We start from the raw sequence: 20,682 nt of genomic DNA, 5'->3' as shown, positions 1-20,682 counted from the left end.
TTGGCACTCGACCATCGCTCCTTCAATCCCCCTGTGATGGCGCGTGAACTCACTGGTGCCTCCGCAGGTGGGAGGAGCAGGTGAATCCCTTCCGGCACATACAGCAGGTGAATGGCCTCTCTCCAGGGTGGAGCCGCTGGTGGGTCAGCAGTGCAGCTGACTGAGTGAAACCCCGCCTGCACATGGGGCATGTGAATGGCTTCTCTCCCTTGTGGACTCACTCATGCGTCTGCTGATGGCTGATCCGACTGAAGCCCTTCCCACACACTGAGCAGGTGAATGGCCTCTACCGGTGTGAATGCGTCTGTGGGTTTCCAGCAGGGATGGGGAAGGGAATCCTTTCCCAAAGACCCCACATTTCCAAGGTTTCTCCTTTGGAGGGAGCTTTCCTTGTGTTGCTCTGGGATTGAAATTACAAACAGAACGGGTACATAGCCTTTCCCACCTTGAGGCGTGAAACTTTGATTCCTCCAAGATGAGTAAATGGTTTGAAGCACTTTTCACAGTCAGCGCACTGAATCTCCCTCACTCGGTGTCTCAGTATTCTTCCTGCCACAGGACTGTCCAAAATCTCTCAAACAAACAAAAGCAAACATGCCTTCTTGATTGGAATGGCTGCTGATATTCAAGTCCCAATGAATCAAGTGGCTCTGTCAGAAGTTGATGTATCATTTGTTTTCAGATTTCTTTCTGCACGTCTTCCTGCAAAGAAAAATCACAAAATAAGTGATCACTGTCAGTACAGTTAATGAACATAACATTGGTGTCAATTCCTGCAGATTGAGAGATGTCTGCTGATCACATATTATCCAGGCCACAGAAACCTGAAAACCCTCATGCAGCCAGATCGGCTTAGTTGTGCATAGACGAAAACTTCATTTCAGTGATAATAACATGGAACAAACTGCCTACAAAGATGCTGGAAATGGAGCTGAATCAAGGATATGAAAATGAAATGTTCAGGCTGCTTGAGAAAAGAAAGGCAGTAAAATTGCTGAATGACTTCCTGCTGACCTATTAAATAAAAAATATGACAAAAAGAGGACGTAACTCCATTACTACATTAGAAGGTGACTAATAATTACAAAGAAACTTTTACAACAGCCAACAATATCAGATATACACCATATAGAAGAAAGAAAGTTTACAGCCCAGAAACAGGCCCTTCAAGCTTGAGCCGTTCCAAATGTACTGTCTAAACCTGTCGGTCAATTCCTAAGCATCTGTATCCCTCTACTCCCCACCCACTCATGCATTTATCCAGACGCATCTTAAATGAATCTACGACGTCTGCTGGCAATGCGTTCCAAACGCCCACCACCCTCTGTGTGAAGTAAAGCACGTGTTCTCTTTGAATAAGTGCTGCCCTTGCCGCGTTCATTCGAACGGTATCTCGTTTAATGAAGCGGCTTTTTGAGAGTATTGACTGGCCATTTTTGCACAAGGAAGTGCAAGAAACAAGGGCTCGTCCGGGATTTGAACCCGGGATCTCTCGCAGGCCCACGCATCAAAAGGCCCGAAGCGAGAATCATACCCCTAGACCAACGAGCCACAGGCCCCATGAGACCTACCTTTTTTGAGCAATGTGCCAATCCTTTAAATGCTGCTCAGTTTCTTGAGAATCTAACCTTTTAGTTGTGAACATGAGGAAAGGAGCAATCCTTTTCTAGGGTGCAAACTGTATACGTGCCAAACTGAGGGAATACACAAGGAAAATAGCTTTAAGAGAGATAAAAAGTATTTGAGCACCTTTGGAGTGTCTGCTCCCTCCCTGGATTAACTCCAGTTGCTACAAGTGAACAGTGTTTCACCCACCCCTACCTCCCCTTCACCCCCCCCGCTGCTGGAGGATGGTATATGGAAAGGGGGAGACATTGCTTTGCTCCCAGATGTTGCCCAGAGGGAGGGAGTTTCACTCTGAAACTGACAGGGCTGCATCCGCATTGTGACGTCAACAATGGAGGGCGGGCCGGACAGCTGTCCTGCAGTTGAGGCACATGTGGAGGGGAGGGCACTTTGCAAATCCCACTCTCCTCCAAGTCAATACAGTTTGAGTTCAAGCAAAGCAAGGGGTTTAAATATACTTTAGAAAACCTCCTTTGTGCCGTGGGAAAACTACTGCCGCGGGAAATGCAGTGTTACAGATTCAAAGTAACAGAAGCAGGAGTAGACCATTTGGTCAAGCCTGCTCCGTCATTCATTAAGATCACAGCTCCAACAACCTGCACAATCCCGACTACCCTTAATTCCCCTACCATGCAAAAACCCATCCAACTGCGTCTTCAATAAACTTCATGAAGCTGTCTCAACTGCTCTCTTGGGCAGAGAATCCCATGGAGTCTCACAGAGTGACACAGATGTACAGCACGGAAACAGACCCTTCGGTCCAACTCATCCATGCAGCCCAGATATCCTAACGTAATCTCGTCCCATTTGCCAGCACTTGGCTCAAATCCCCATAAAACCTTCCTACCCTCCAACCTCCAACCCTGACAATATCCCTGTAAATCATTTCTAAACCTTTTCTAGTTTCACAACATCTTTCCGATAGGAAGCAGACCAAAATTACATGCAATATTCCAAACCAATTGGCCTGACCAATGTTCTGTACAGTGGCAACATGAGCTCCCAACATCTATCCTCGATGCTCTGACCAACAAAGGAAAGCACACCAAACGCCTTCTGTACTATCCAATCTGCCTGAGTCTCTACTTTTAAGGAACTATCAACCTGAACTCCAAGGTCTCTTTGTTCAGCAACACTTCCAATGAACTTACCATTAAGTGTAAAAGTCATGCTCTGATTTGATTTTCCAAAATGCAGCACCTCACATTTATCCACATTAACCTCCAACTGCCATTCCTCAGCCCATTGGCCCATCTGATCAAGGTCCCATTGTGATCTGAGGTAACCTTCTTTACTGTCCACTGCACCTCCAATTTTGGTGTCATCTACAAACTTGCTAACTATACCTCCTCCGTTTGCATACAAATCATTTATATAAATGACAAAAAGTAGCGGATCCAGCATCAATCCTTGTGACACACCATTGGTCACAGGCCTTCAGTCTGAAAAGCAACCCTCCGCCTGCTAGCCAGTTCTGTATCCAAATGGCGAGTTGTCCCTGCATGCCTTGATTAAACCTTGCTCACCAGTCTCCCATGAGCAACCTTGATGATCGCCTTCCTGAAGTCCATATAGATCACGTCCATCGCTCTGCCCTCATCAATCCACTTTGTTACTTCTTCAAAAAACCCAATCATGTTCATGAGACATGATTTCCCAAGCATAAAGCCATGCTGACTATCCATAATCAATTCTTGCCTTTCCAAATACATGCAAATCCTGTCTCTTAAGATTCTCTCCAAAAACTTGCCCATCACGGATGTCAGGTTCACTGGTCCATAGTTCCCTGGCTTTTCCTTACCACCTTTCTTAAATAGTGGCATCACATTAGCCACCCTCTAGTCTTCCGGCACCTCACCTGTGACTATTGATGATAGAAATATCTCAGTAAGAGGCCCAATAATCACTTCCCCAGTTTCCCACAGAGTTCTAGGGTACTCCTGATCAGGTCCTTGGGAATTATCCACTTTTATGCATATCTAGATATCCAGCAATTTCTCATCTGTAATATGGGCATTTTTTCAACATGTCACCATCTACTTTCTCACATTCTAGATCTTCCATGCCCTTCTCTACAGTAAACACTGATGCACAATATCCGTTCAGTATCTCGCACCCCCCCCCCCCCCCCCACACCCCCGCCCCCCATCTACTGCAGCTCCACACAAAGGCCGCCTTGCTGATCTTTGAGTGGCCCTATTCTCTCCCTTGTTATCCTTTTTCCTTAATGTATTTATAAAAACCATTTGGGTTATCCATGACTCTATTTGCCAAAGCTATCTCATGGCCCCTTTTTTGCCCTCATGATTTCCCTCTTAAGTATGCTCGTACTGCCTTTATACTCTAAGGATTCGCTCGATCTCTCTGCCGATACCTGATATATACCATCCTTCTTTATCTTAACCAAAATCTCATTTTCTCTCGTCATCCAGCATTCCCAAACCTACCAGCCTTTCCTTTCCTGCATCAGACAATCACCTGATGAAGGAGCGTCGCTCGGAAAGCTAGTATGCTTCCAAGTAAACCTTTTGGACTATAACCTGGTGTGGTGTGATGTTATAACTTTGTACACCCCAGTCCAACACCGGCATCTCCGAATCAGGAATATACTGCGTCTGGACTCTTGTTATCTCATATTTTAAGGCTTCCCATTTTCCAGCAGTCCTTTGACCTGCGAACATCTGCCCCCAAACAGCTTTTGAAAGATCTTGCCTAATACCTGAGTCTTCCTCCAATTTAGAACTTCAACATTTAGATCTGATATATTATTTTTAATCACTGTTCTAAAGTTAATAGAATTATGGTTACTGGCCCTTAGGTTTTGCACCCTCGCCAGTATGTACATCCACATTGTGAATTAGAAAATGTCCTTGTACACACTTAACAAATTCCTCTATTTGGCAGATAGGTAAATGGGCAGGAGTTATACCTTGGGTCCACTCTTCCTTCATTCCCTCCAAGCCTAACCCCATTCCCACCGCAATAGACCAACGGCACTTTCCCCTGCAACTGCCGAATGTCTGACACCAGCCCATTTATCTGCTCCCTCCTCTCTATCCAAGTGTCCAAACTTACCTTCCAGGTGAAGCAGCACTTGACCTGCACTTCCTACAACCCAGTCAACTGCAGTTGCTGCTCGTAATGTGGTCTCATCGACATTGGGGAAAACGAAGCATAAACTGGGTGACTGCTGCACAGAACATCTACGTTCTACCTGCAAAAAAGACCCTGAGCTTCCAGTTGCCTGCCAATTCCACACCCCACCCTGTTCCCTGGCCAACATCTCTGTCTCAGGTTTGCTGTGTTCCAGCGAAGCTCAGCACCAGCAGAACGAAGAGCACCGAATATTTCACTTGGAGACCTTACATCCCTCTGTTCCCAATATCGAATTCAATAATTCTCGGGCCTGAAATCCATAGTATCCTCGTCCCTTCCACACACACCAAGCCTTGTTATCACATAGTCTGTCATTACACACTACCTATTCTTAGCCACGAACAGTCTCCATTCATCCTCCCACGCAGATCGTTATCAACTCCCTTTCCTGTCCACAGTTCTTCCCTCGCTTTAAGCTCTGTCCTGATCTATCATTAACTGCATCCGCCTTCCTCCCACAATATCTCCAGCATTTTAACCAACATTTTCCCAATCACCATCAGTTCTGTGGAAGGGTCACCGGCAACTCCTGTTTTTTGTTTCTGATATACAGCATCCACAGTTCTTTCACCTTTTTATTGAGGCAGAGTTGGAAATTACTTCGAGAGACAGAAGGAGAGGGGGCAGAGACAGAACACACATGAACTGTTGATCTCCGTTGTTACACATAACGTAAAGTCATTGCTGTGCGATCACTTCCCTTAAGCATGAGTAGAGGCTGTGGGCCATGCATGAGCTTGTGGCGCAACGGTAGCACGTCTGACTCCAAATCAAAAGGTTGTGTGTTCGAATCACGTCAGGCTCACTGACGTCATCTTCTTATATTTCAAATCAAGAAAGGAGTACGTTCACTCCGGATATCTGTTGAGCCAAATCTTCTTTGCGGAAATTTTCGATCACACGTGAAGCTTTGCTGTCAGTTTGATTTGTGAACACTGTGTCAGGGAGGTGGTGTGCCCATTGTTTGAGTAAATGCTCAGCTCCCCCAGTTCATCACGGGATTTAAACACAGCCGCCTACCTCTGGGCAGCCGCTTCGTTCAGTTGATGACAGCGCGGTGTGAATTAATGTAATGCCGATAATTTTACAACATATGCAGAGACTCCCAGCTTTTTGTTTCAATCTATCAGGAGAGTGATAGCGAGTTCAGATAGAAATGTTTCCCACCAACAGCAAATCCTTTCCTCTCACTGGACACAGTTAAAATTATCTTTACTCAACAGGAGAAGCGGAAACTCTAGTCTGACGGTTTCTCTCCACATTAACGGTGAGCCTGAATTTTATAAACGGTGGCAGTAAAATCCAGTGGCGGACACTGATTTGGTTCAATCGATTTTTTTGCCAAGAGTAATTCACCGAGAGGATGCTGCTGTGTGAAACAGCGTGGGGAATTACTGCAGGGCCTCCTGCGCATGGGACACACCGCAACTGATGTGTTTCACCTTCACCAGTTTATTTCTATCTCGGAGAAGAGAGGTTTGATGTTTCGGGTCATAGCAGCCAGACAGAGGACAGGAGAAGAGCACTCAGATCTTCAAAAGCTTATCACCACAGCTGGGTCATCGTGGTCTGTGTATCAGTATCGGATAGTAATCTGCATCTACTGACTGGAAGCACAGCAAATTGGAGTGCTGGTGGGACTATCACACAGGAGAAAACGGCTTCGACCTATCAACTGGAGTGGCTCCCAATGGTCAACTCCACTCACCTCAACTGAATAACTGTCAACAAATTACTCCGCGATTCAAAGGAATACTCGGTTTTGAATCTGCAGTGTGGCATGTACCTTCGAGAATGACGTCAAAACACCTTCATTGCTGTGATGGAGTATCCTGTTGGTCCAACTCCGATTTCACTCAGAATCACCTTCTCCCTGTAAATCTGCACATTGTTACATTGAACGTGCCCACCGAATTCCCTTTTGTGTCCATTGAATCTGCCTCTTTGTCACTGTCAGACAGCGATTTACTGACCCCACTCCCTGTGCGAAAACGGTCTTCCTAATGTCACTTTTACTTATTTTCCTGATGACTTTAAATCTCTGCCAAATCATTCTCGATCCTTTCAGGCCTGGGAGCATTTACACTGCATTATTTTCTCTGTCTAAAACCATCATGACGTGGAAAATTTCAATCAGACCAGCTTTCAGCCCTCTGTTCTCCAAAGACAGCTGCCCCAAACTTTCCAATCTCCCTTCATTGCTGACATTCCTCAGGACGGGACCATTCACGTTAACCTGTTCAGCGCCATCTGCAATCACTTCACTTCCCCGCTTCCTGAAGTGTCACCCTCAGAATTGAGCGTAATACAAGTGGAGGATTTATTCAGACTCGGATTGCGCGGGCGAAACATCTGCAATACTTGTTCTCACTTTGAACAAGTGTTTCTCTTCACCGTGTTCACTGCAATGGCAGCTCTGCACCGTCCCTAATTCAGGCAGTGCGATCTTATTTAACGAAGCGGCTTTTTGAGAAAATTGATTGGGCATTTTTGCTCAGGTCAATTTAAGAAATGAGAGTTTGCCTTGGATTGGAACCCAGGAACTCTCACACGTCTGCATTCGCTGGAAGACCCAAAGCTAGAATCACATCCCAGACTAACGAGCCACCAGCCATGGGTGCAGCCACCTCCTGAAGCAGCTGAGACTTGCTCAGTACGAAATACATTGTACATTGCTCCCAGAATTGCAAGCTGGCAAGAGTTTCAAGAACATCTGCTTCTCAATCTGTCTCGCTGCTCCCAGGACGCTGCTGTTTGTCCCGTCCCCAGGGACCGGGCTCTCTCCACTGGTGGATAATTGAACCATTTTGTTTCTACTTGCAAGCTGTGCTGGTGGAAGGCAGAGCCCATTCGCTCTTCTGCTCTCTCGCACTATTACCTGAGGCAAGATAAGTCAGTTACAGTCATGCATAGGAAATGGGCAACTTTGAACTTGTTCCAAAGATCCTGTTAACGGAGAGACAGAAAGATGGAGACTGAGAGAAATGGACACCGGAGACTCTTCCCTCAGGTAAATTGATATGAGTACATTTTTGTGCAGCCTGCTTGGTGTTCAGAATTTGTCTTGACACAGCGATCCTGCAGAAAGTTTTTTGTGACACGGGCGTTGGTTTCTTTACTGCAGGAAATGAACAAAAACAGAAAGTCATGTGTTTCAACTTCACCGGTTCATTGCCATCTGAGAGAAGAGGTTTCACACGAGATCAGGACACACTGACAGAGAATAGGACAAGACAACTCAGAGCTCCACAAGGGTGCCAGAGCAACTGTGTAAATTTGACTTGTGTATCGATGTGACATATTTAACTCAGATACCCGAAGTTTTCGGAAGCAGATCACAAGGCAAGGAAAAGAACAGAGCGCCGTTATACGGGAAAGCTGCTAAAGACGACATTGAGTGAATAGGAGAAAATGGTTTCGCTTCTGGTTTATCATCCCAGCATGCACCCGCTGTGCCATTCCCCTGCATTGCACGGTAGCTTTTCCAGAGAAGTATTCAGCTTTCCATCTGGCGTGTTCGAGAATGAGGTCAAAAGATGTTCACTGCTGTAGTGCCATGTGCTGTTGTGCAGACATGTCGCCGATGTGCAAATATAAACTCAGAGAGCAATGTACACTAGAGACTCTGAGCCAGCTGAAACTTGCTCAGTGTGAAATACGTTCCACATTGCTCCAAGAATTGCAAGCAGCAAAGAATTTCCAGAACATCTGCTTGTCATTCTGTCCCCGGGGCGCTGATGCTTGTCTCATTCCCAGGAACTGGACTCTCTCCACTGGCGGATAATTAAACCAATTTGTTTCTACTTGTCCGCTTTTCTGGAGGGAGGGAAGAGTCATTCGCTCTTCTGCTCTCTCTCTCTCAATCCCTTGGGGTGAGAGGTATCACTTATACTAATGCGTGGGAAGTGAGTAACTTTGATGATGAATTTCCTCCAAAGTCTGTTATCGGAGAGATAGAAAGATGCTGTGCTGGCGGGGCAGAGAGAAATGGACACCGAGGACTCTTCCCTCAAGTAAATTCATATGAGCACAAAGTGGGCATCGCTTTCATCGCTGCGACCGCGCAGCAGTTAACCTCTGAGCCCCAAGTGTCCAAGATGAAGAGAATCCGAGTGAAACCTTCACTCACTGAGAGTCATCCCCACGGCCCTGAGCTGAGGGACTGCAGGCAGTCCAACACGGAAGGGACTGTTAAATGAACCATTGTCGCTCCCTCAGCCTCTCTGTCCCAGAGACAGGCAGTGGGACGGCATAAACACGTAACATCATTCTCGCCCAGACAGAAGACGTTCAGCCCATCGAGTCCACGGCGACTCTCTGCCACTTTTCTCTCTCTGAGGTTATTCACAATCAGTGATATCTGTCCTAATAGTAAGGGGCTGTGTCTGAGTGGTGATACGGTTTGTGACATGCTGATCCTTTTGTCATTCACGTCCGAACCTGCGTGGCGAATTACTGCAGGGAATGGATGAAACCGCAAGGCATGTGTTTCAACTTTATCAGCTCATTGGCACCTAAAAGAAGTGGTTTTGCGAATCAGTTCATAGGAAACCGACGAAGAACAGGAGACGACCACTCAGACCTCCAAAAAGCATGTTACTTGAACCGTGTGAGTTTCCTGAGTGTATCGGTATGATTCAGGATATTCAGGAAGTAGGTGCGAAGGCAAGATACAGAATAGAGTACCTTTACAAAGGAAAGCTGCTGAAGGAGACTTTGAGCAAGAGCAGAGGATGGTTTCGATCCATCGACCGCTGGGTTATGGGCCCAGCACGCTCCCGGTTTCCACAGAACACTTCAGGTTTTCGTCTGGCACGCGGCATGCACGTTCGAAAGTGGGCGGCACGGTGGAACAGTGGTTAGCACTGCTGTCTCACAGCGCCAGCGCCAGGTTCAATTCCCACCTCAGGCGACTCTGTGTGGAGTTTGCACATTCTCCCCGTGTCTGCGTGGGTTTCCTCCGGGTGCTCCGGTTTCCTCCCATAATCCAAAAAAAATGTTCAGGTTAGGTGAATTGGCCAGGCTAAATTGCCTGCAGTGTTAGGTAAGGGGTAAATGTCGGAGAATGGGTCTGGGTGGATTATGCTTCGGTGTGGACTTGTTGGGCCGAAGGGCCTGTTTCCACACTGTAAGTAATCTAATCTAATTTCCATTACTGTCGTGTAATATGCTGTTTCACAGACAAATGGAGGCTGTGTAAATATTAAATTGTTTCTAACTTCCCACATTCTGTTGGTCGAACTGTGATTTCATTCTGAGTCACAACATGTGTCACAGCGCACACCTTCACTCTGCTGGTTCAATACAATAAGTAAACGTGTTTCTCTATTCTCTTGCCTTCTCAGCGTAAATCTGCACATTGTTACTTTAAACATGACCGCCGAATTTCCTTTTGCGTCTGTTGAATTTGCCTCTTTGTCAATGTCAGTTAGGGATTTACTGACCCCAACCATTCCCTGTACGAAAGCGTTCTTCCTCATGTCACCTTTAGTTCTTTTCCTCGTGACTTTAAAACTGCCGAATCATTGCCGATCCTTTCAGGCGTGGGAGCACTTTAACTGCATTACTTTCTCTGCCTGGATCCCGCATGACTTGGAAAGTTTCAATCAGGCCAGATTTCAAACTTCTGTTCTCCGAGGAGAGCTGTCCTAATGTTCCAATCTTGCTTCATTGCTGACATTCCTTAAACACGGCACCACTGAAGTCAACGCAATATTCCATCATTTCACTTCCTTGCTTGCTTTCTGCCCAATTCGTTCTCCAACCTCGTTTAGTGAGGTTGAGAAAGTTAATCGGGCACTTTTGCACAAATCAGGAAACGCGGGCTCGCTGGGGATTTGAACCCGGGATGTTTCGCAGGGGAAAACGCAAAGCGAGAACCATACCCCTAGACGAACGAGCGACACAGATCGCAAGCCGCCACTGCCACTCCACGTCTTCAACCAGCTGAGTCTTGCTCAGTGTGAAATACATTTGACATTGCTCTGAGAATTGCAAGCGGCAAAGAGTTTCCAGAACAGCTGCTTCTCATTCTGTCTCCCTGCTGCTGTTTGTCCCGGGCCCGCTCTACTGGCAGAAAGTTGAACAGTTTTATTTCTAAACTTTTCTCTCACACCGGAGTAACCAGTGACAAGCATTGCCCTCCTCAACATAGGGTACAGAGAACAACAGAAGACCACTCAGATCTCCACGAGGGTATCATCTCAACTGTGCACATTGGGCCAGTATATCAATGTGAAATATTTATGTCGAAGTTTTTTGGGAAAGAGATGAGAAGGCGGGGTGCAGAACAGAGCGCCGTTATATGGGAAAGCTGGTAAAGACGACATTGACTGAATAGGAGAAGTAGTTTCCCTTCTGGGTGATGTTCCCATCACGCACCCACAGACATATCGCCGTCGTGCAAATATAAACTCTGTCTAAATTCCCACATTCTATTTTTTCGAACTGTGATTTCGCCAAAAGCACAAAATTTCAACACTCGCAACGTTCAAGCTTTAACAAAGTGCTCATAGATATATTTAGCGAACACCTGGAAGAAATTTGAGGACTCTTGAACTTTAAGTCGAAGGAAAGGAAGTTTGCCTCGAGGGCTGTGTAATGTGGAGATTTGTTCCCCATGTGAACTGGTGGTGGTTGACCATCCCAGTGCTTCCCGATGCAGGTTGCCCTGACCCACAGGGAGGTTTCTTTGATAAACTGCCCGAGGGCTTCCAGCCGTGCCGTGACGTTACAGGGCGAGCCGCCGACGATGGCCTGCAGCTGCACAATAATGATGCTGGCCCCGCAACATGAATACAAATTAGTTCATGAGTCACGTGGAACTGAATCATTCTATGGAAAGTTCTTTCAACTTCACGGATTTATATATGAGAGGAAGTAAATGGGCAGGGCTTACACCTCGGGTCCACTCTTCCTTCTGTCGCAACATCCCACACCCACCTCCCATTGTCCCAAGGCACTTCCCCCTGCAACCGCCGAATGCGTAACACCTGCCCATTTACCTGCTCCCTCCTGAATATCCAAGGGCTCGAACATATCTTCCAGGTAAAGCAGCACTTTACCTGCACATTTGCCACAAACTAGTCTACTGCATTCGTTGCTCACAGTGTGGTTTCCCCAACGTAGCATGAAGCATAAACTGGGTGACTACTTCGCAGAACATCTTGGTTCTGCCTGCAGAAGATCCTATGGCTCTCCAGTCTTCAACATCGAGTTCAATATTGTTTGGACCCGAACTCCCCCATGCCCTTGATCCTTACCACACCCACACGAGGCCTTGTTATCACATAGTCTGCTGTTACACACGACTTATTGTTAGCCAGGAACAGTCTCCATTAACAGTTAGTCACCCTCCTACACAGATCGTTATTCACGCCTTTGTCCCTCCAATGTTCTCCCACTGAACTGGCAGCAAAGGTAGCAATGTGGACTGGTATCCCTGAGCCAGCTGTTTGTCCCATCTCCAGGAACAGGGCTCCCTCCACTGGTGGATAATTAAACCATTTTGCTGTTGCGCTGACGTGAGGAGATTGTGTAAATATAAACTTTTTCTAAATTCCCACCTTCCGTTGGTCGAACTGTGAGTTCACTCTGAATCACAACACGTGTCACAGCGCATTTGGAGGCCCACCTTAGCTCTGCTGGTTCTACACAGCAAGTAAATGAGAGTCTCTATTCGTATCATTCCCTTGCCTTCTCCCTGTAAATCTCCACATTGTTACTTTGAACATGACCACCGAATTCCCTTTTGTGTTTTTGAATCTGCCTCTTTGTCACGGTCAGACAGGGATTTACGGATCCGAACCACTCCCTGTGCGAAAATGTTCTTCCTAGTGTCACTTTTACTTTTTTTTCCAAACGCCTTGAAATCTCTGCCGATTTTTTTGGGAAATTGAAAGGATTCTCATTCCTGCACATGAGGCTGAATTGATTTAATTTCTAACGTAAAGGACTGCGGATGCTGAGAATCCGACACAGAAAGAGGAACTGCTGGAGAAACTCAGCGGGTTTGGCAGTACCGGTTGGAGAAAACAGAGTTCTGCAATTTCTGTTTTTGTTTTTAACTGAAAGTTCATTTCATTTTTCGGGATGAAACACCCAGACTCTCCATGTGCAGATATTCAATCCTTTCGAAACCTGTGAAGTGATTGGATTCAAACAAACCCAGCAATAATTCACTCTTTCTCAGCTCCACAGGCAGAGTGACCTGGGAAATGAAGCTGTCAGTGTGGTTCTTTATTCGTGGGCCGAGTGGTTAATGCGATGGACTTGAGATCTATTGCGGTTTCCCCACGCAGGTATGAACCTTGCCGACTCGAGTTGAGAAATGTCGTCAATAAGAAAGGGAGACTGTTTCCCGGTTTCTTCTTTAAAATTCTAATCAGTGGAGGGGGAAAGATATTTCACTCACATTGGGACTGGTAGGAATCTGCAACCCACTGCCTGTCAGGGTGGAACAAGCAGATACCCGCAGAGCTTCGTTTGAGGCAATGAGTCAAGTGTTTGGAAATGAGACTAGAACAGTGAGAGGCTTGAAATCGTGATCAAAATGAAGCAGGCACCTAAGAACAAAGGTGTTTTATTTCCCAATGAAAGATACTGCTTCACAAAGTTGGGACGATGGAAGGAAGCAGTGATGGTGATTATCTTTGGCTGTTCACCTTGTGAATGTTCCCATTGCTGCGCATGTCCGTGTTAACGTCAGAACTCTGCAGCATGGGGGCGCAATGGATGACGCATCTGACTCCAGCTACCTGTTTGAAATGCAGCTCACACCTTCTTCACACACCCCAATTAATCTTTCTCATTGTCCTGAAGCCGCCCTACGGTTTCAATTCCTGATCTGCAGGAACGAGACTCTTTTCACTGTCTCTCGTTAGTAAATGTCCCTGAGAACATCATAAGACCATAAGACCATAAGACATAGGAGTGGAAGTAAGGCCATTCGGCCCATCGAGTCCACTCCGCCATTCAATCATGGCTGATGCGCATTTCAGCTCCACTTACCAGCGTTCTCCCCGTAGCTCTTAATTCCTCTAGACAACAAGAATCTATCAATCTCGGCCTTGAAGACATTTAGCGTCCCGGCTTCCACTGCACTCCGTGGCAATGAATTCCACAGGCCCACCACTCTCTGGCTGAAGAAATGTCTCCGCATTTCTGTTCTGAAATGACCCCCTCTAATTCTAAGGCTGTGTCCACGGGTCCTAGTCTCCTCGTCTAACGGAAACAATTTCCTAGCATCCACCTTTTCCAAGCCATGTATTATTTTGTACGTCTCGATGAAGTCACCCCTTAATCTTCTAAACTCCAACGAATACAATCCCAGTATCCTCAGCCGTTCCTCATATGTTAGACCTGTCATTCCAGGGATCATCCGTGTGAATCTCCGCTGGACACGTTCCAGTGCCAGTATGTCCTTCCTGAGGTGTGGGGACCAAAACTGGACACAGTACTCCAAATGGGGCCTAACCAGAGCTTTATAAAGTCTTAGTAGTACATCTCTGCTTTTATATTCCAACCCTCTTGAGATAAGAGACAACATTGCATTCGCTTTCTTAATCACGGACTCAACCTGCATGTTTACCTTGAGAGAATCCTCGACTAGCATTCCCAGATCCCTTTGTGCTTTGGCTTTATTAATTTTCTCACCATTTAGAAAGTAGTCTATGCTTTTATTCTTTTTGCCAAAGTGCAATACCTCGCACTTGCTCACGTTAAATTCCATCAGCCATTTCCTGGACCACTCTGCCAACCTGTCTAGATCCTTCTGTAGCCTTCCCACTTCCTCAGTACTACCTGCCTGTCCACCTAACTTCGTATCATCGGCAAACTTCGCTAGAATGCCCCCGGTTCACTCATCCAAATCATTAATATATAATGCGAACAGCTGTGGCCCCAGCACCGAACCCTGCGGGACACCGCTCGTCACCGGCTGCCATTCTGAAAAAGAACCTTTTATCGCAACTCTCTGCCTTCTGTTCGACAGCCAATCCTCAATCCATCCCGGCAGCTCACCTCGAACACCATGGGCCCTCACCTTGCTCAGCAGCCTCCCGTGTGGCACCTTATCAAAGGTCTTTTGAAAGTCTAGATAGACCACATCCACTGGGTTTCCCTGGTCTAACCTACTTGTTACCTCTTCAAAAAATTCCAACAGGTTTGTCAGGCATGACCTCCCTTTACGAAATCCATGTTGACTTATCAGACTCTGCTCTTCCAAGAATTTAGAAACCTCATCCTTAATGATGGATTCTAGAATTTTACCAACAACCGAGGTTAAACTGATTGGCCTATAATTTTCCATCTTTTGCCTTGATCCTTTCTTGAACAAGGGGGTTACAACAGCCATCTTCCAATCATCCGGGACTTTTCCTGACTCCAGTGACTCTTGAAAGATCTCAACCAATGCCTCTGCTATTTCCTCAGCCACCTCTCTCAGAACTCTAGGGTGTATCCCATCGGGGCCAGGTGATTTATCAATTTTAAGACTTTTTAACTTTTCTAGCACTATCTCTTTCATAATGGCAACCATACTCAACTCAGCCCCGTGACACCCTTTAATTTTTGGGATATTACTCATGTCTTCCACTGTGAAAACTGACGCAAAGTACTTGTTAAGTTCTCCTGCTATTTCCTTATCTCCCATCACTAGGCTTTCTGCATCAGTTTGAAGTGGCCCAATCTCTACTTTTGCCTGTCGTTTGTTTCTTATGTACTGAAAGAAACTTTTACTATTATTTTTAATATTACTGGCTAGCCTACCTTCATATTTGATCCGCTCATTTCTTATTACACTCTTTGTTATACTCTGTTTGCTTTTGTATCCTTCCCAATCTTCTGATTTCCCACTGTTCTTAGCCACTTTATAGGATCTCTCTTTTTCTTTAATACATTTCCTGACTTCCTTTGTCAGCCAAGGTTGTCTAATCCCTCCCCGGATAATCTTTCTTTTCTTGGGAATGAACCTCTGTACAGTGTCCTCAATTATACCTACAAACTCCTGCCATTTTTGCTCTACTGTCTTCCCGGTTAGCCTCTGCTTCCAGTCTATTTTAGTCAGTTCCTCTCTCATGCCCTCATAATTACCTTTATTCAACTGTAACACCATTACATCAGATTTTGCCTTCTCCCTTTCAAACTCCAGACTGAACTCTACCATATTATGGTCGCTACTTCCTAAGGGTTCCCGTACTTTAAGATTTTTTATAGAGTCTGGTTCATTACAAAGCACTAGGTCCAGAATAGCCTGCTCTCTTCTGGGCTCCATGACAAGCTGTTCCAAAAAGCCATCCTGTAAGCATTCCATGAATTCCCTTTCTTTAGATCCACTAGCAACATTATTTACCCAGTCCACCTGCATATTGAAGTCTCCCATGATCACTGTGACCTTGCCTTTCTGACACGCCTTCTCTATTTCCCGGCACATGTTGCGACCCTGGTCCTGACCACTGTTAGGAGGTCTATACACAACTCCAATTATGTTTTTTTTGCCTTTGTGGTTCCTCAATTCCACACACACAGACTCCACATCATCCGACGCTATGTCATTCAATACCATAGATTTAATTTTGTTCACGTCACAGCGCTGTCAGAGGAGGGGAAGCTGAAATAGGCTGACAAGCCCAATACTCACCTTTCCTGTTGGAAACATTCCATGAGAAATATTAGGCCTCCACTTGTGACCGAACATTTACGTTGCTGCCTTAGACACCCTTTGGGGTTCTCCCGCCCAGTGTGGTAACCTGCTGACTATGCTTTCTTCGCTGGCGATTTTAAATGACTTCCTATTGGTTGCATTATCGCTCAAACTTCACAAAACCCGTCTCAATAAAGCCACGTTTTCTCACGTCTGGGAATTTATTGCCATGCAGGAAACTCGTGTTCTGAACAAAAACCGTAGCACACTCAAAACGTCGGCTCTGTTTACCTTTCCACAGATGCTGCTCGACCCGTTGCCTTTCTGTAGTATTCCCTGTGTTTGTTCAACACAAATGCGGCTTTCCATTAAAGAACTTCAATCCCTTTCCTCTAGTAACTGACCCTCGTCAGTGGCAATAGGTTCTTCTGATCATTAACCTGCCCATTCCCACCACTTCTTCTCCCATCATTGCCAACAGCCCCTGGACATCTCCAGTTAACCTTCTTTGCTCCAAAGAGAACATTCCCAAAAGTGGAAATACCTCATGCCTGGACATGATGCAAGTGTTACAATCGGGAAGAGATTTTGGCAAAATATTGTCAGTTAGCAGGTGGAAAAATGTTCATGAAGTAAAACAGAAATCCCAGTCTCCCGCTTTGTGACTCTTTAGAAACTCTTTGGGAAATGGAATTAGAGGAGAATGAAGGAATGAACTGTCCGACTGAGCAGAGACAGTCCAGACACCGTCCCCTTGTTTAAGAGGCCGGGAGATTGACTCTATTATTCTCGGGACATGAACTGAACTGAGACATTGAAAAAATTCTCGTTCCTGCACATCAGGAATTCAAACCCCTTCTCGGCTCCGGGTCACTATGAAAAGTCGGGAACAGGCAAAACACTGAAAGGCTCAAAGGGCGATGGCCCCGGTGTAGGAAAGCTAGTTCCTAGTGACATGGATGTGCCTGCAGATGGCGGGATCAGACTGTCCCCATGTCTTCACAATGAATGGCCCAGGCTTTAGCATATAAAAGTAAAACTGTAGAGGACAGTGTTCATGCTAGGCACGACAGACAGAATTATGCATTGACGAACCGCCTCCTCTAACAGACTGTGCAAGCTGTGCTTTTACGTATCTCTCTATCGCAATTGGCCAGCCTGTTCGGTTGTTAATCGGAAGGTTTGTGGTTGGAGACCACCCAGGCACGGAGTGTTTGTTGTTCTCCCTCCTACCGCTTTCTTGGCTGCGAAGATGAGCGTTTTTAATGGTGTCAGGAAAATGTTTCCCAAACGGAAATCTTCTCCACTGAGGAAGCACAAAGGGGTTTCTGAATTGATTTAATTTCGAACGTAAAGGACTACGAATGCTGAGAATCCGAAACAGAAAGAGAAACGGCTGGAGAAACTCAGCAGGTTTGGCTGTACCTGGATAAGGAAAAAAAAAGATTTCTGAAATGTTGTCTCTGATTCTCTTTCTACAGATGCTGCCTGACATGCTGAGTTGCTCCTGCAATTTCAGTTTTTGTTTTTAACTGAACGTCCATTTCATCTTTCGGGATGAAACACCCAGACTCGCCATTTGCAGATATTTAACACTTTCGAAACCTGTTAAGTGATTGGATTCAAACAAGTTCTGCAATGATTCACTCTTTCTCAGCTCCACAGACAGAGAGACCTGGGAAATGAAGCTGTCAGTGTGGTTCTGTATTCGTGGGCCGAGTGGTTAATGCGACAGACTTGAAATCCATTGCGGTTTCCCCACGCAGGTGTGAACCCTGCCGACTACAGTTGAGAACTGTCGTCAGAAAGAAAGGGAGATTGCTCCACGGTTTTTTTTTAGATGCACATCAGTGGAGGGGTTGAAATATTTCAATCACGTTGAGACTGGTCGGGAATCTGCAACCCACTGCCTGTCAGGGTGGAACAAGCAGATACCCACAGAGCTGCTTTTGAGGCAATGAGTCAAGTGTTTGGAAATGAGACTAGAACAGTGAGGGGCATGAAGTCGTGATCGAAATGAAGCAGGTACCTAAGAACAAAGGTGTTTTATTTCCCAATGAAAGATACTGCTTCACAAAGTTGAGACAATGGAAGGGAATCAGTGACGGTGATTATCTTTGGCTGTTCACCTTGTGAATATTCCCATTGCTGCGCATGTCCGTGTTCACGTCAGAGCTCTGCAGCATGGTGGCGTTAGATACGCACAGTGCCAGGGGCGCAATGGATGACGCATCTGACTCCACCTACCTGTTTGAAATGCAACTCACAGCTTCTTCACACACCCCAATTAATCTTTCTCATTGTCCTGAAGCCGGCATACGGTTTGAATTCCTGATCTGCAGGAACGAGAATCTTTTCACTGTCTCGCGTCAGTAAGTGTCCCTGAGAACATCAGAGTCAAGCCACAGCGCTGTCAGAGGAGGGGAAGCTGAAAGAGCCCCACACGCTGCTCACGGGCACATTTCAATTTCCCCAACTCACCGCCCCAACCACTGCGGCTCCTGGGAGTGGAGAGGGAACAAACACCAAAACCCAGTCTCAGTTTTGTAAATCTTCAGGAAATATGAAAGCTGTTCATCCCTTTGGATCTTCCATCCTGGGCTGACAGCGTTGATTTTAAATGGCTGTCCAGTCAGTGCCGATTCTTTTTGGCTGAAAAAAAATCTTCCTTATCTCATCCCAGCATTTCTTGCCACAGAGAACTGTGCGGCAGAGTTCATGTATATATTTCTTTGTATGGTATTTTGTAAATAACATTCGTTTGCTGGTTGTTTGTATCGGGTATTTCAGGTTCATTAGCCGCTGTTTAAGTGTGTTGGTAGGTTTGTGGGCTACCATGATGCTGAGAGGGCTGAGATGTCTGGACATCATTTCCCAGATGTCTTGAATGTAAAGTAATGTGGCTAGGGTTTCTGCACACGTTGCGTCTGCTTGAGTCAGTTTGTTGATGTGAAATCGGCACACTGGGTTTACTGGTTCGGCAAAAGTGAGGACTGCAGATGCTGGAAACCAGAGTTTAGATCAGAGTGGTGCTGGAAAAGCACAGGAGGTCAAACAGCTTCCGAGGAGCAGGAAAATCGCTGTTTCGGGCAAAAGCCCTTCATCAGGAATAGAGGCAGGACGCCTCCAGGGTGGAGAGATAAATTGGTGGGGGTGGGGGGGGGGGGGGGGGAGCTGAGCAGAAGGTAGCAAAGAGTACAATAGGTGAATGGGGGTGGGGGTGGAGGTGGCAGGTCAGAGAGGAGGGTGGAGCGGATAGGTGGTCAGGGAGATTGGAAGGTAGGACAGGTCAGCTGTAAGGTTGGAACTGAGGTAAGGTAGGGGAGGGGAAATGAGGAAACTGGTGAAGTCCACATTGATGTCCTGGGGGTTGAATGTATCCGAGGCGGAAGATGCGGCGTTCTTCCTCCATGCATCGGATGGGGAGGGAGCGGCGATGGAGAAGGCCTAGGACCTGCATGTCCTCGGCAGAGTGGGAGGGAGGTGGGGGGAAACGTTGGGCCATAGGGCGATGGGGTTGATTGGTGCGGGTGCCCTGGAGATGTTCCCTCAGCGCTGTGACTTTACTCTGCGAGGAGTCTCCAGTCTCCCCAATGTAGAGGATACCGCACCGGGAGCAATGGATACAAGAAATGATATTGGTGGTTGCACAGGTGAAAGCCTTCGATATACCGCGGCTCGGGTTCGATTTTCGGGCAGGTAAGTCATTTCTAGCAGATCTGACACCATGCATTGACATCTCCCTGGTGGTCTAGTGGTTAGGATACGGCGCTCTCACCGCCGCGGCCCGGGTTCGATTCCCGGTCAGGGAAGCAATTTTCTGTGGGGTTTGTTGGCTACCCGTTCTTCTTAAATGCGCTGTCCAGTTATTGATTGGTCTTCGAAGTTCCTGGGTGCTCGAGTGTGTCGTGTCTCGTTGAAATAGTGTCCTGATTCAGATTTGTTTGTATGTGTAGGGATGATTGCTTCTGTCGCTAAGTTCTTGGTTCGCGTGCGTTGTTTTCCTGTAGACGCTGTTTTGAATTTACCATTGACTGTTCGCTCTACTGTGACATCGAGAAATGGCACTTTGTTGTTGTTCTCCTCTTTTGTGAATTTTATGCCCGTAAGGATATTGTTGATGGTGCAGCACAGAGAAACTACGAAGGTTTCCTCTAATTTGTTTCATTTTTTGATGACAAAAGTGTCATCACTGTAGCGGACACAAAGTTTGGGTTGGATCGTTGAAAGGGCTGTTTGTTCGAGTCTCTGCATTATTG

General features: G+C 46.3%; 2 non-coding genes across 2 annotated transcripts; one reads left to right on the top strand and one right to left on the bottom strand.

Moving 5' to 3' along the window:
- Positions 1-1,461: 1,461 nt before the first annotated feature.
- Positions 1,462-1,551, bottom strand: trnap-cgg (transfer RNA proline (anticodon CGG)). The gene is given in 2 exon segments: positions 1,462-1,497; positions 1,516-1,551. It is a non-coding gene; the product is annotated as a tRNA-Pro (tRNA).
- An 18,612-nt stretch (positions 1,552-20,163) lies between these two features.
- On the top strand, positions 20,164-20,235 carry trnae-cuc (transfer RNA glutamic acid (anticodon CUC)). Its single transcript has one exon. It is a non-coding gene; the product is annotated as a tRNA-Glu (tRNA).
- The last annotated feature ends 447 nt before the right edge of the window (positions 20,236-20,682 follow it).

The sequence above is a fragment of the Chiloscyllium plagiosum genome, unplaced genomic scaffold, assembly GCF_037043375.1.
Source record: "Chiloscyllium plagiosum isolate Xiang-an unplaced genomic scaffold, Cpla_swu_hap1 HiC_scaffold_27, whole genome shotgun sequence".
Classification (NCBI taxonomy): Eukaryota; Metazoa; Chordata; class Chondrichthyes; order Orectolobiformes; family Hemiscylliidae; genus Chiloscyllium; species Chiloscyllium plagiosum.
This window is presented reverse-complemented; position numbering and strand designations above follow the sequence as displayed.